Raw genomic sequence first — 16,578 nt, forward strand, 5'->3', positions numbered from 1 at the left:
TTATTCATGAGAGACAGAGCGAGAGAGAGAGGCAGAGGGAGAAGCAGGTTCCCAAGGAGCAGGGAGCCCGATGCGGGACTCGATCCCAGGACCCTGGGACCATGACCCGAGCTGAAGGCAGACGCTTAACCATCTGAGCCACCCAGGCGCCCACCAATGTCTATTATTTAATGCTTAAATATATCCTCTAACTTTTATGCATATCACAGTTACATTAACTATCATTTTTTATTAAGATATGATAAATACCTAAGCTACGTCATCACACCTTTCTGTTTGGCAACACCATTTTGGTATTCTTTCTCCTCTCTCTCCCCATCCTCCTCTTTCTTGTTCTTGTTTTTTCATATACATCCTAAAATAATTGAACCTGATTATCTCTGGACCTCCAATGGATTCTAACCATGTGAAAAATTTTTGAAGTCTTACAATGAAGAAACCATAGTTATATTTAATCAGTATATCTGATATTCATTTGAATTTGCTTCCTTTTTTTAAATCCAAGGAGCCTAACATCATGCAGACCATGCTGGTTGACAGATTTTCTTTTCCAGTTGCACGTTTTCGGCTTATTTAAAAATAACAGCGCAGAGTGACCTTTGATAAAGCCAGTCCATGTTGCGGGAGGGGTGGTGGAAGAGAAAAGGCTCGGGTTGTCAAAATGCAAACTCTTACTATTCGGGATCTAGAATGAATATCTACTGTTTCAAATACTTCGGTTACTTGGTGAAATGCAGCAGGTCTAGTTCTGTTTCTCTGTGAGTGCCTTTGACAAGCCAGGTAATATGGGAGGGGTGTGAAGAGGAAGATGGCCAGATTTGATCTTCAGTGTTCATTTTAGCCTTGGGAGCCTCTAATTCTAATACCGTGATAGGATCTTTCAGTTGAAAACATCTAAGTACTTGAAACAAGAGGCCATTACTTGTGTGAGAATTTATACACGAAATCCTATCTATGATTATACACTGCGGTGAATTTGGACTTTTGATTACCACTGCAGTTTTAAGTAGTATCCTTCCTTTTGTCATGCTTATCATCAGGTGACATCTGTATGGAATGATGCTATCACTTATTTTCTCGCTAAACACTCTGGATCTCATTTTTTTCTTCTTTAATTATTTTTTATGGAGAACCTATTTTGCTAAATTATTGAATGACCTCCCCCCATTTACTTTGGTTGTAAATGGGTTATAGCTCTTTTGTTATGCTTTCCTGTATGTAAACACATGAGAAGGATACACTGAATTTACTACTTTTAAGGTTAGAGAATCATTCCTGTGTTATGTAGAGACCTACGTTTATATATGTGAATATTAGTTTATTATAGAGGTCCCCAAAGGAACTAAATGTGGACGTAGAGGAAATTATTATGCCATAAAATGTGATTTCCTCCACTAAGAGGATAACATATGGGATAAATGTTCTCCTACTATGTGTTCCTCATTGCCCTGGCCTCCAGTCAGAACTGGGACACCAGGTAACCTGATCCTGGTGAAGTTAGGTAAACTCTGTGTGCTTTTGGCTTTGGATCCGTCACAGGAATTCGAAACACCTGCCCCACTTATATCATGGGGCTGTTATAAGGATAAGATCCAAAAGTGTTTTGAAACGTGAAAATTATGAATAAACATTGATGTCTTTCTGAGTAGACACGGTTCTTCCATGTTCAAGAAGGTGTGACATTGAGTCATGGTGAAGCCTAGCATCTATGTTTAGTGCTCATGCAGCCAAAGGCTTTTTTCTACAACATTCAGTGATTAAACATTCATGACTCTGATTTCCTCTCTGACATTCAAAGCCATATATTATAATTTTAGCTAAAGCAGATGTTGGTTTCTCGTGTAGCATGCCATTTCACTTGTTCTTTTGGAAGACTGTCTATTTTAATAGTTATGAAATGAATGGCTCAGTGAATATTAGGGTGGCTTTTCCAAGCCCAAAAAGAGATTAAATCCTCAAAATATTCCTTGACCTTAATACTCAATAGTTGGCTACTTAGGCGTATAAAAACTCGCTCTAGAAGATTGTTGGTAACATAGAAACTTCAAGATAGAAGCTTTGTAGATATGATTGGAGCCGTGCTGCCTGGAACTTTGCTATTATATTTACATTTAAATTAAAAAATCCACCTTCAGGCAAGTGTGTAAGTGAGTTAACAATATGGGAGCAGCGTTACCATGTATTGACGTATAGATGCGTAAAGACTGGCATCATGAGAAAAAAGCCTAAGGAATGTGCTGAACAACTGCCCAGGTGTTGGGGAAAAGTGCAACATGCATCATCATATGATAAGGACCTGATGAAGGTCCTTAATGTCCTCAAGTGAACACTGTGTAAAAACAGCTTGCTGAACATGCTTTTTTCCCTGGCACTGTTGCTATAACCAGATGAGCCATGATTAAGTGTGGGTCACTGAGGAGAGAAACAGTGGTTTTAATGATCGAACCATTTATATGCCAGCAAATAAGTAAACCAAATGTGCAGTGTGAAGGGCAGAAAAGAAATCTGTGTGAGCCCCAGCAGAAATCATTGCTCATGAAGAAAATACCCTGTATTTCTGATTTTGGATTTTGGGAGAAAACAATGAGAGTAATTTAAAGTCTGTTTCAGCTGTTTATCCAGCATCAGGGTGCAACAAATCTCTTCAAGGCCTTGTTGCACTTCCCCAGGACTCACACTTCAGAGAACATTCGCATTTCGTTATTTTTCCCCTTTGGCTTATTCAGCTCAAGATTTCCCCTCCTTCTATTGCTTACTTATAGAATTCAGAACCAATTTCAACATATAGTCTATGTATCTCATAACATGATGTTTCCTAATATTGGAAGAAAACATCTTAAATTGCTAAAAACACGTCCATGTTAGTGGGCTTCATGCTGAGCATGTCTTTGCTTCCTGGTGGACCAATTTATGCATCTCAAAGCATTCTTCCACAGGTTTTATTCATGATCTTTCAGGTTTCTTAGGAATGGTGATATTTTACATGAAGAGTTCATAGTCAGTGGATGCATTCGAACTTTGTCAATTAGAGAATCTAAATTATTTCTTCTAAAACTTAACTGAAGTTGCTGTCTGTTCTTTCATTGTTAATACTACCTAATATAACTCGGGAATAGTGTCCTCAAGAAATTAATTCCTGTCTTCTTAATTTTGTATCCAGATACTTGCTAGCATCACCATAATTTACTCTGTAACTTGTCATCACATACATTATTAAATATTTTGCCTAGTTCTTTCTTGAACCGTCTTCTAAGGAAGTTATGACTAACAGGCCACACAAAACAAAGAGGAACAGGTACACCCTTATTTAAGTTAAGTTCATTTTAATCATTTTGAAACTGACCACATCAGCTACATCTACATTTCATAGATGGTTCCTGCCAAATGCTGTGAAATAAATCTCAGAACCAAAGGGCCATATTTTTATTCTGGACTGCCAAACTTGCAATTTAGAAGCTGTTATTAATAGCTTTTATAGAAAAATTTTAACACTAATTTGCTACCATTCTCTCTGTGTCACTCTGGGCAAAAATATTTCCAATCTTTTATTAAGTATATACAAAATCAGGGGATCATGACGTCTGTACTTCTTTCCAGGTGGCAAATTTAATATTTCTTGAAACTCGGAGTGTTTTTGGATATATTTCCCTTTTTTAATACTTTTTGAATCAGAAAATAAAAACGAAAGGATTTCTAGTGATGTTCCTCAGTTTCTGTAGATTTACAGATGTACTGGTGTTTTGTGAATTATCTGAGATATTTATTTAATATCAAATTTTAATTTTGATGATAGTCTGAGAAATGATTTTATGATTCCCTAAATCATCTGGAAGCTTTTCATATACACACAAGGACCTTTGATCTCACATCGTTGTATTGGTGCTCACAGTTTCATTCACTCCAAGTGCGGATGGTTTATTTGTTTCTCCCTGTATGAACCAAAATGGGCCCCGTAGGAAAACAATACCTTGATCTTCGGTGATGGCCAAATGCCACCCCATTCCATGGAACAAGAGCCCATCCCGTGGGTCCAGTTGTGGACAGGAGGGGAGGGTAAACAAAGTTACAGTCACAGTGATACTTACATTCTTCCTTAGTATCAGCTCCATGTTCTTGTTCCAAGTCATTGATTATTACTTTCTTGAAATCATCTTTTTCACACAAAATCAAACTTTCTTTGAATGTTAGTGTTTTTATATGTCAGTCTGTGCTCTGTACAGTTTGTGATTGACAAGAGAACTCTGTCATCCTCCCTGGGCTGACATCTTCTCTGCCTCTCGTCGGGCCCCGGGTTCCCCGTGCACAGGGGAATGGCCGTCAGGATATCAAGTGGGACCTATTTGACTAGATGCCTTTTTCTTCCCCGTGTCCGGCTACTTCCCTCCTAAAGACTCAATACTCCTCTCAGAAGACATCTACCCTCAGGAAATCTTTCCTGGAAACCTCCCCTACCTTTTTATCACCCCCAGAATTAAGCTTCCTTCAGGATTTCACACAAAACATGCATTGAAAACCCTGACCCACCACTTTTAATCTTACAAATTTCACAATTTATTTAGTTTCTTTGAATGCGTGTCCTAATCTATACATCAGGCACAGTTATATCCATGGAGCTGTATTCTTGATATTCTTGAAAGTTTTAGCCAACTAACTCTTCTTAACACATTTCACACATTTGATAGAATACCCAGCGTATGTTACCCATTAAACATGAGCTCTGAGGGCAGGAAGGAGAGGTGAGCCCAAGAGGAGCAAGGACATATACTAATTTTCCATTTAGCATTTTACTCTGAGGAAAAATAATCTCTTATTAAGGGAAATACTTCATAGCATCCCCTTCTTGGGAACGGGCAGGGTGAGCCAGGAGAACCAGGAGAGAGGATGGACCTTGGTAAATTTTATTCACTTCTCCTAGAAATTGTCTTTTCCTTAGAAGAAACCTAAGCAGAACTTGAATCCCTATCGACCAGAGAGGCAAGGAGTGTGTTATGAAAGAAAGAAGCATAACACAGATGCCTTGGAGGAAGCAACTGTGTTTCAGGGTGGGCAGTCTTCACAGTGTAGACAGCGTGGATCGTCAGCCTTCTCTCCTACACACATGAGGATTGACAGACAGCTTCTCCAAATCTGAGGAAAGCAAAGTTCTTTTGCTAAAATGATTAGATGCAGAGAAATAAGGGATATAAGAAATCAGTGACCTGACCTATCATTGGATTTTGAGAAAACAAGACTGGCCCAGGAGAAATTTGAGGAGACCCAGATGACGGGCACCCTGGCTAATAAATAAGGGTGCACCTTTGTGATAACACTTAGCAATTAATTACCAGCTTAACTATTTTATAAATTTCATTACACTCTGCATTCCTTGGAGTTTAATTGCTCACTTCACCTCTTCATTTCCTTGGCCACTGCCTAGGTGTTTTTCCGCATGGTAAGTGCTGAAGTAGTAGTTGAATAAATGTGGAGTGAAGACCTGCATTGGCTCCCCCCACCCCCAGGCTGTGAGCCCTTGCTGCAGCTCTGTGAGCTCTGTGGTTCTGGTATCACGTTGGCATGGCGTAGGCCAGGAGGGCAGCGTGAGTTGCTGAATCGTGGTTGGGTCGATGAAGTGAATCTGAATAAATTCTAAGCATCACCTTTCCTTCACGGTGCTAGCTTGATCCTTCTCGATCTCTTGGTTTCAAAGTCCATGTGCCCATCGGGCGTTTCAGTCCATTGGACCTAAAGTAGGGCTCTGTCATCCGGAGCTGACAGGGTGTCCCTTTGCACGAGACTTGCCCACTGCTGACACACAGGTGAGCTCCTGGCATGCCCAACCCAGGGCTCCCAGGAACAGAGCTCTGTACCAGTGCAGGGATGATGAAGGGGGCTCATGGCGAGACAGAAGGAGCATCAGGAGTTCACGATACGGACTAGAATGCGGGATGCATAAAAATGAGCACCAAATAGCCACTCATATGCCATTTTTTGCCTTTCAGAGATTTTTATTTGAAATAAGCTAAAAGTAAGCCTCCCGAGTCAAGAAAAAGGCAGGGTTCCAGAGCTGAGGGACCAAAGCTATTACTTTGTATCGCTTAAGTCTACAGCACACATTTGTTTTGTTAAATTTTGGTGTTCTAAAGGTCATCTTTCGACCTTTTCTCCAACATGAGAATGTTGGTGCCCTGCCTTCTCTTAAAGGTAACCAACCCCTGCATAGTTAAAAAGTAACCTAAATACAAAAATAAAGTATGAGGCTAAAAAAAAATATTCTAACTTTCGAGAAATGAGCATCATAATGCATAAAAGGTCCTGTAGGTTATTTTAGAAATGTAAAATAAATTATCTTGCAACTAAACATCTTATGCAGAAGTATGATATAAATTGGCTGCGTTTCAAAATTCGTCATTTTTCTCAATCAGTTTAGCCCCTGAAAATGCGATTTCAGGGAGACACAGTAGTTTGCTCAGATTATTTGATTGCTCAGTGTTGAGGCTTCCCTCATCATCTATTAGAAGAAAACACTGAAATAAGGGAAAGGCCTTTGAAAAGGAAAAAACGAGGTAGATTGGTTTCAGCCCCCCACTTTCTAACCCCGTGACCTTAGGCAAACCACTGTGTCGGGATCTGACTTCTCCTTACTAAATGAAGGTGTCAATATTTTCTCTGCTCAGCGCAAGAGGATACTGTAAGGAAAATGTAAAATACCATGACACTCGCATCTTATCAGGCTTGATTCTATTGTGTTCTTAGGCTTCTGCCTAAGGCGAAGAAAACAGCTTTCTGTGGCTCCTAACTTGTTTTAGAACACCACGGATGCACACCAAACATCACAAAGATGATCAGTCGGTAAACAAGCCCTTTTACGCAGGCATTCGAATGCAAGTCTTAAATTAGTTCTCTAGGGAAAGTCAGGTTATTTGTAGAAATGACACCAAAATGGAGTGTGTACCATCTCCTCCTTTAGATCCACCTGAATTCCACTTATCTTCACAGTTAAGCTCATTCCTCCATTTATGCAAAACGTGAGCACTTAATGAATGATGTTAATAATTCCTGAGTTTGCGATAATGTAAGGTTTTGGCCTCTATGAACAGTTGGATTCTTGCTCTTTCAAATGGTCTCTGCATATGGTACGGTCCCAATACTGTCCCAGCGTGCAGCCTGGTTAAAGAGCAGTGACTGTCCTGCCACAGGGAGGAAGGTCTGTGGCTGAGAAACACACACCAAGAGGAGATAAGTAAGGGGACATGTTTGTTTATCAAGCATGTTATTGATGGAACAGGGCGTTGGAAGAGTTAGAGGGTCATGGGTTGTCTTTGAAAGTCAGATTAGTAGTAGATTTACTACCAAGGCAAGTTGCTGTGTTCTTTAAAATAAAGGTCAGATCAATTCTCCAGACATAATTAGGTACCCTTTTGTGGAAAGACACACCATGAAGATATTTCATGTAGCAAACAATCATAAAGAACTGACTTTATGATTTCAATTTGTTTGTTTTATTATAGACGCCTTTTGATTTCTGTCAGCTCACATTTGCTCAGATATGTTTGGACCCAGTTCCTCATTTAAAAACCAGAATTAGAAATATTACAATATGTGTGACCTATAAGCTAATGTGAAGTCTACCATCTCTCGGGTCCAGTGAAAGGAGTGATGATATTAATGTGGTTGATCTGGATAAAATGTTACTTGAAGTACAGAGTCACTGATGCTGTCATGCTTCATGTAGGTTGTGAGTTTTGGTGACCTCTTACTCACCTTGTGGGGCCATCTCCAGTGCTGTTCTTGGCCTGCAGCCCTCAACCTCTTTACACAGGTCTGATCCTCTTCCCTCCTGGTCCTGAACTCATCACACTCATGCAGGATCTACAGTGTTTGCACATGAGCTTGTGCAAGACTGCATCCCCCTCAGACACTGCAAGCTAGATAACCAGCATATATGATGGTTTTTCTTTCTTTTTTTTTTTTTTTTTGGCATTCATTTAACCAAATGTATAGTACCTCATACAGAGTTCACATTCAGTATTGATTTGTTAAATATATAAAAAGATTCTCTCCATTAATACTTTCTATATGCAATAAACCCATCATTCTCTGAGGCACTGGACTTGTGGATTTTGGATCATCCCCACCCCCTTCTCTCACTGTATAGGCCAAGTAAGTGGTCCATGTTTAGCACTGTGGAGGGTGTTTCCTGTGTATAAATTCATCGGTGCTTCCACTTTATTTGTATGCCTCCTTTTTGGTCAACCTTTCTTTTCTTGTTTTAATTTCTTATCTTCTTGTCATGTGTGTACTTTGGAAAATGCCTTAAACCTGTTTTTTTGAACAATAAAGGCATAGCATCTTTTGATGTGATTGATTTCATTTGACGTTACTAAAATTCAGTCCAATAAGACTTGGCAGTAGACACCTACTAGGCACTCAGAATTGAGTTACGTGCTACAGGAGATACAGGAGGAGTTAATATTAATAGAAGAGATATTGCAGTTGCATACTGACAGGAAATTATACCCAAGTGAGCACTGCCTTTCCAAAAAAGAGTGAAGAGCAGATTGCCAACACCACTTTCTCTTTGGTCAGCTCTCACAATAGGCAAAGGGGAGGAATTTCTCTCTGTTCTATTCCAGAACAGCCTTTTCCTATAATTTCTCGATAGATTATAATTTCATCTTTCTTAGAATTTTGGTTTTATTCTCTTATATAGATGCTGTGTAGGACCCTGTGTCTATGTTTGGCTAGAGGTATTTAAATAATGTTACATATTCAAAAGCATGAAGTCTTGGAGAGCTAGACCGAAAAGCCAAAGAGCAAAAAGTGCTGTGACATTGTTATTTGTGCCCTTGGCTCTACAGTGAGGAACTTTACATGTACTTTGTCTCGTGTCGGGAGAGGTTCAGGGGGACTCTAGCTACTTAAAACCATATTTGAACACAGATCTACACTGTCAGGCTGAATGCTAAAATTGTTCATCTTTCTTGCTTGGAGATATGGGAACATATTAGAAATCAGAGAGTAAAGGGACAAAAAATTGCCTATAGTATCGTCCAGTCTAGAGAATCAGAAACACCAGAGCTGTGCTGGCTGGAGAAGGAGTGAGCGTCCATGTCCCTGCCTTAGGCATCCTCCTTTTCCAAGACGGCTGGGCACCGTTAGACTCATCTTTGAGATCTTTCTAACATGTGAGACCTCCAGTGATGGTACTTGGAAGGTGGTATCTGAGAAAAAATAACACTAAGGTCCAGTCAAATCTCATAATTCACTCAGGACAGTAGAGCTTTCAGAGATACAGAGAAGAGTCCAATCTTGATGTCCATCTCACCAATTTCTACAATAGAACTTGGTGTTCTGGCTCTTCCTGGCGACCGGTGCTACTTGAATATGGTAAGACTTCAGTGGCTCCACGTATTTTTCCACACCTCAACCTCATTATAAGGAATATGACATAACCCACTGGAACACAGCTAGGAAGCAAATTAGAAAAATATTCCAACTGCAGTGGAGGATTTACATCTCATTTATATTCTCCTAAACTTCATTTTCAGTGAAGATCTAGGTAAAATTAATCAACCAGAAATTCACTTGGGCCCAAAGAGCAGCAAGTTCCCTATAACTGGATTTTAATTAGGTTCAGGTAATGATTTCATGCGCCTATTATAGTGGAGATAGATATCTGGAGTCAGCAAACGTTTTTGAAAGACCAGATATGTCCTGGGCTCTTCTGTCTCTGTTGTGCTCACTCAACTCAGCTCTTCGGGCACGGACAAAGTCATAGATACTACATGACGAAGGAGCTTGGGTGGGTTGCAACAAAACCTTATTTGTGGACCCTCAAATTCAAATTTTGCATAGTTTTTCATGTGTCATAAAATGTCATTGTTTTTTCGATTTATTTATTTATTTATTTTTTAAAGATTTTATTTATTTATTTGAGACAGAGAGAATGAGAGAGAGAGAGCACATGAGAGGGGGGAGGGTCAGAGGGAGAAGCAGACTCCCCGCCGAGCAGGGAGCCCGATGCGGGACTCGATCCCAGGACTCCAGGATCATGACCTGAGCCGAAGGCAGTTGCTTAACCAACTGAGCCATCCAGGCACCCTGTTCTTTTGATTTATTGAGCAAACAAAACAAAACAAAACAAAACAAAACAAAACAAAACAGAAAAAAACATTATTAGCTCAGGAGCTATGCAGAAAAAATAAGCCAGCTTTGACCTGTGGGCTGAAGTTTACTAACACTGGGGTCCAATCACAGGGCAAGAGGGTGGGCTTGACACTCATGGTCTTCCTGACACTGCATATTTCCAATTTCAGGGTTTGGAAGTGCTTCACACAACATAGCAATGGGGAATTATATAGACTTTCCGACATTGCCGAGAATAATCCGGGTGTGATGATGACATGGCAGGAATACTCTATTATTTTACACCAGTGTGGATTACATGACTTCTAAGTGATACCTACACACTGTGAGGGACACGGTTTAATAATACGGAGGAAGAAAAGTCCATTTGTTCTACCCTTTCCTGGATGCATCGGCCTCCCATCCATCAGCACAGCTCACGGTAGAATGCTCTAAGGTGGGATGCAGCTCAGGAATCAACTCTCTGTGAAGACAGAGACCAGTTTTGTGGAAGACTGGTCCTCTGTCACCTGCTAGGATGTTCAAAAAATCCTTGAAAACTCCTAGAAAAGCATAGGTTCACACCTGATTGTCACTTCCCATTTCACCTCCAGGTATCAGGGGTTGCTAGCATATTTCAAAACTAGTCCTCAGGGTGGTTTCTTCCAGGAGAGCTGTGGGATGGCCCTGTTCCTCCCCCTCTCCTTCGCCCAGGTGACTGTCCAGGTGGTTCCCCGAGGCTGCTCACCATTTCCCCTCTTTGTGAGCCTCCGTGCCTGGCTGTGTTTAATCACAAAGTGCTGAGTGTGATGTTGTAGGCTGATGCTGCCTTAAGAAGCAGTAAAAGTTGGCTGCCTACTCTTTTCTTTTCTTGTTTTACAGTCTGCACAGACTTTCTCTATGGACATTCATACAGGTTCCAAGGGACCACATCTGTCCTATGGTGCCTCTTCTTCCCCATGAAGTTCACAGATTGTCCTTATTTCTAGGGAAATACTTGTTTTTTGAAGATTTTATTTATTTATTTGAAAGAGAGAGAGAGAGAGAGCCTGCGTGCACATGCGCAGTGGGACGAGGGGCAGAGGGAGAAGCAAACTCCCGCTGAGCAGGGAGCCTGATGCAGGACTCAATCCCAGGCCCCAAGGATCATGACCTGAGCTGAAGTGAGATGCTTAACTTCCTGAGCCACCCAGGTGGCCCCTAGGGAAACACTTTTAAAAGATTCTCAAAAATGGTTTCAAGTACAGATACCTTATAGCATACACTGCTTTATTTCTCTGGCTAATAAACGTACTAGCTCTGTATGTGTTACATGTAAATGGTAATAATTTTTATCTAGTTATTTTTGCATCATGAAGGATACCCACTTTTATTTTATTTTTAAGATTTTTAAATATTTTCGTATTCATCACTTTGATTGTTAGTGTTTTTATTAATACATCTGTCTTGAGGGATTAGCGCTTATGTATCCCCTACCTCGGCAAGTTATTTTTATATATGTGTACTTCTAACAATCCTTTTGATGAAAATCATGAACAAAATACACAGAAATAGATCAAAAGTTAGAATAAAAGACATTTTTTTGAGAACAGTCTTAAACAAAGTTTCTTCCTTAGTTCAAGAGAAGATAATAAGCAGTCTTGCAGTTGGAGCTTATGGGAATATTTGGAAAGAAGGCAATGAATCTGGGAGACGTGAAATTGATCTGAAAGCCGCATCTTAAACATTTGCTTCAAGTGGACACAAGATGGTGACCAAGCGAGTGAACACAGGTCCCGGATGACTGTGCAGGACGTGCCTTTGGGAAAATGAAAAGACAAGGAGAGGGAATCTCTACGAAGAGAACTAAAGATAAATCTCAAAACATGGATATGAAAAACTCAAAACATGAGATCAAGACAATCTCTCTCAAATGACCTATGAGTGTATGTTTTCATTGACTAAAACCTGCCCCACTGCTTCTGTTATTGGCAGCAGATGTAACAGCATTAATTTTGCATATGAAAAGCACTTATTGTGATTTTTTATGATAGCTTTCTTGGCAGTGTTAAAAGCCAAATCATTAGTTATTGTATTTAACGAGGGAGCACACACTAAGATGTGGGAGAGAAAACCAAATCGAAATGGAGAACATTGTCCCCAGCCTAAGCGACATATGCCAAAGGGTGATGTGTATTTGTTACCCCAAGAAGCTGCATTGGTTGCGAGCAGAAAAAAAGGGAGAGCGGTGACGACCAGGCCACTGGACATTGAAGGCAACACATACTCCTTCATAGAGGGCAGTGACTTACCGTCCAGGGCCCGGTTCGTCGGCTGTGTGTCATCTAATTACGCTCAATTCCATGCCTGGAATACGGGGCATCACTGTTATTTCCTACAGGCAGGAACCTGTGACCTCATTCCCTCTCCTGGGAGATGAACACACCCACTTTCCTTGGAAAATGACCAGCAAATGGAGTCAGGCAGACACTTCTCCCAAGAATCCTCGAGAAGGGAGAGGTGCTCAGACAGTCCTTCACTTCCCTTTTCTCCACTGCCTTCTCTTGAACAGACCTGGGGAATGCCTTAGTTTATCATCAGTCAGTATGTGGATGCTGACACTGAGTAGCAACTCAGAAAAAGTCTGAGGGAGCCCATCCAGAACACTGAGGAATGCCCTAGAGACCACATGGACGATACCCCTGAGCAGAGGCTAAACCTTCAGGCTCGGCGGCCCTTGGCATTCAGTGCCATCTTGAAGTGCAGTACTTGATGCATTTGAAGGTACATCACTGTGAAAAATATACCACAATGACAGGGAATGGCAAAGAGCAGGCTGGACCCTTGCCTCAACCCAATCCCTGCTTTATCCGCAAGTATATGTCATCCATAATGAGGCTAAAACAAAGAATTTAATAAAGGCTTTATGAAAACATATTAGGAAGGTAAACTTTTTTTTTTTTTTTTTTTTTTTTTTTTTACAGAGCAGTGAAACTATGACTTATGAAACTTTATGCTGGCCTGAAAATAATTATAATTTCTTTAGATGCTAGAAGCACTTTTTAGTTTAAGAAAAAAAATATAATGTTAGTACTGCTTCATTGTACCTTATCATGCACGCTAATGTTCAAGACAGGCTCTCTTGAACTTTTTTTTTTTTTTCTGTTTCACACTTGTTGTTTTTCAATGTTTTTGATGAAGTTTTTGAAAAACGATAATTGTTCTCTAGCTTGTTTCATATGCTAGCTGAAGCATCCTCACTTCCTCAGGTGACATCGCTTTATGTCTTCCCTATGTAAACGTGGGTCAACCATCTTCCTTTATTTTTCTGAGAAGGATAATTGTTCTTTCCTTTATATATCAGATATATCAGATATTACGTACACAGAAATATGGAGCATCACTTCACTACTAATTGTAATGGATGGACATTTCAAAAAATACATAGTGTGAGTGCAAACCACACAAATATCATTGAGGAGAGATTAGTAATATGTCTCATAACTGTCTTTCAAATAATCTGTTGGGGCAACTCTTCTGTCTGCATTATTGCAAATGTACACACACACTTAAATACTGGCCACACTGTTGGCTAATATCCTATATCCACTTTCTCATCCCTTACGTGTAAGCTACATGGTACTCCGAGCACAGTAAGTGCTCTGTTTTTGCTATGATTCTCATTAGGAAGTAAGCATTAATAGATCATTATTTATTTTACATAGAAAGGAAAATTCAACAATCATTTTTCTGCAAAGATGAGGCAAAATAGAAAAGTAGTTAAATTTTACTTAATTTTAAAATGTTAGCATCAAATGGACATTAGAAACCCTCTCACTATCCCACGGACATGAAAAATGAGACCTTCAGTCTCAAAGTCATTCAGTGTTTCTTTTGCTTTACAGAACAGTCCTAAACTACATTTTGTATCCCTTTTGCATAAATTTATTTTTAAAAAATCATCACAAAAGTGTTCCTTCAAAGGTATGCAGGTAGTTCTTCCTTCAGGAAGGACAGATTCCTCTCAACATTGTTTTTGTTGTTTGCTTTTTTACTGTCTTTTTTTTATTGTTATGTTATGTTAATCACCATACATTACATCATTAGTTTTAGATGAAGCGTTCCATGATTCATTGTTTGTGCATAACACCCAGTGCTCCATGCAGAACGTGCCCTCCTCAATACCCATCACCAGGCTAACCCATCCTCCCACCCCCCTCCCCTCTAGAACCCTTAGTTTGTTTCTCAGAGTCCATAGTCTCTCATGGTTTGTCTCCCCCTCCGATCTCCCCCCCTTCATTTTTCCCTTCCTACTATCTTCTTTTTTTTTTTTTTTAACATATAATGTATTATTTGTTTCAGGTCTGTGATTCAACAGTCTTACACAGTTCACAGCGCTCAACATAGCACATACCCTCCCCATTGTCTATCCCCCAGCCCCCCAGCCCTCCCATCCCCCACCACTCCAGCAACCCTCAGTTTGTTTCCTGAGATTAAGAATTCTTCATATCAGTGGGCGCCTGGGTGGCTCAGTCGTTAAGCGTCTGCCTTTGGCTCAGGTCATGATCTCAGGGTCCTGGGATTGAGCCCCACATTGGGCTCCCTGCTCGGCGGGAAGCCTGCTTCTCCCTTACCCACTCCCTCTGCTTGTGTTCCTTCTCTCACTGTGTCTCTCTCTGTCAAATAAATAAAAAAAATCTTAAAAAAAAAAAGAATTCCTCATATCAGTGAGGTCATATGATACATGTTTTTCTCTGATTGACTTATTTCGCTCAGCATAATATCCTCCAGTTCCATCCACATCGTCTCAGCATTGTTTTTTACATTTTCTCAATCACTCTTGGAGATGTTAGTAATACCTTTCTATCTAGGATGTAAACCATGAGTTGCTAATGTTTGTCCACCTTTTAAACCTGGAGGACCTGTGTAAACCTAGTGGAAATCTCCAGGTCCAAACATAGTATCTGGATCCTATTGCAGATCCTGAGCAGAGCAGAAAAGAAATACCTAAGTTGTCTTAGAAAAGTACACACCTTACTTCTGAGCTTCCTATTTGAGAGCATGGAATGAATGAATGAATGAACGAATGAGAAAGGAAAGAAAGAAAGAAAGAAAAAGGAAAGAAAGAAAGAAAGAAAGAAAGAAAGAAAGAAAGAAAGAAAGAAAGAAAGAAAGAAAAGAAAGAAAGAAAGAAAGAGAGAGAGAGAAAGAGAGAAAGAGAGAAAGAAAGAAGAAAAAGAGAGAAGGATGTCTCACAGGGTTTTCATTTATTTCACAGTATTTTTTTTTACAAGCTCCCTTTTTTGCCATTTTCTCTACTGACAATATCAACACTGGTGTCTTTGGACACAATGTAATTTCAAACCGAAATGGTATTGGCAATAATAGAAAATAATTACATGGATTTATGTTTTCCTTAACATTTTTCCATTTAAAATATGTGTTTATATTAATTACCTTGTTTGAGCCGCACAGCATAGATGATAGAGGATTTTTAAAATGTCAGTGTCCATCTACAAACTGGAAGCGTCGATATGCATTCATTAAAAAGTATTGTGAGTTTCATAAGCTTCCCTCTGATTGTTAATCTGGGGGCTCCAATGTGACAGGGAGGAAGACAAAATGGAAAGGGGAGTCCCTCATCCATGTGATTTGAAAGTCCTCCTAGAACTTAGCTGTATTAACTGAGAGTGACTAAGTCATGTGCAACAAACTAGGGGCCACTAGCAGGTGGAAGATCAACCAAGCCCTTCTCTTCATGCCCACGGACCCCATGCACCTGGTACTTTCCCTTGGCACCCATGACAGCCGTGATGGAGCCTCCTTGGGCAGGACACACCCTCCGTGCTGTGTATCTGATGACACTCTGCTCTCCCCTGCCAAGTCCTGTGGGGGCTCGCTTGGGACCCCACCCTCAGCCACCTGGCATCCACAGAAGGAGGTTCTGGTGAAATGCCTGAGGTGGGGTGAAGACATGTGAGAAGGGGACGGAATTTGATGTTCTCGCAGTGGATCACTCGATAAACTGGTACACTTAGGTTACTTCCTGTTTTAGTTTCTCTTCGATAAAACTATGCTTTTATGCTCTGACAAAGCAAACTAAAAGCAAACTCATTTGTGTTTCACAATATATATTGCTTATTTCAAGTGACGTCTGGCTTCACATTCTGTTACGTGCAGGAGAATTGTAAAATACCACCCCACCATGGACCCTGGGATCCCTTGTGATGTTGGGGGCAACATAAGAGGTTAAATATTCTAATGTGGTCGGGAGAAAGCTAGGCACTCCAGTCTACCCTCTCCCTTGGACATTTCCCCCTGACATCTGTCTTTCAGGGTATGAAACTTACAGATCACAAGCAGGGTCCCCTAAAATTAAATTAAAAAAAAAAAAAAGAAGACAAATTGTTTGTTTTCCTATCTGTGTCAATGCACCTGGTACATAGATGATCTTCAGTATAGAGGGTGGCCCTTTTCCTTCTCTTCCCGGGATGC

Source organism: Mirounga leonina, unplaced genomic scaffold (genome assembly GCF_011800145.1).
Source record: "Mirounga leonina isolate KUSES-001 unplaced genomic scaffold, KU_Mleo_1.0 Mir_128, whole genome shotgun sequence".
NCBI classification, from domain to species: Eukaryota; Metazoa; Chordata; class Mammalia; order Carnivora; family Phocidae; genus Mirounga; species Mirounga leonina.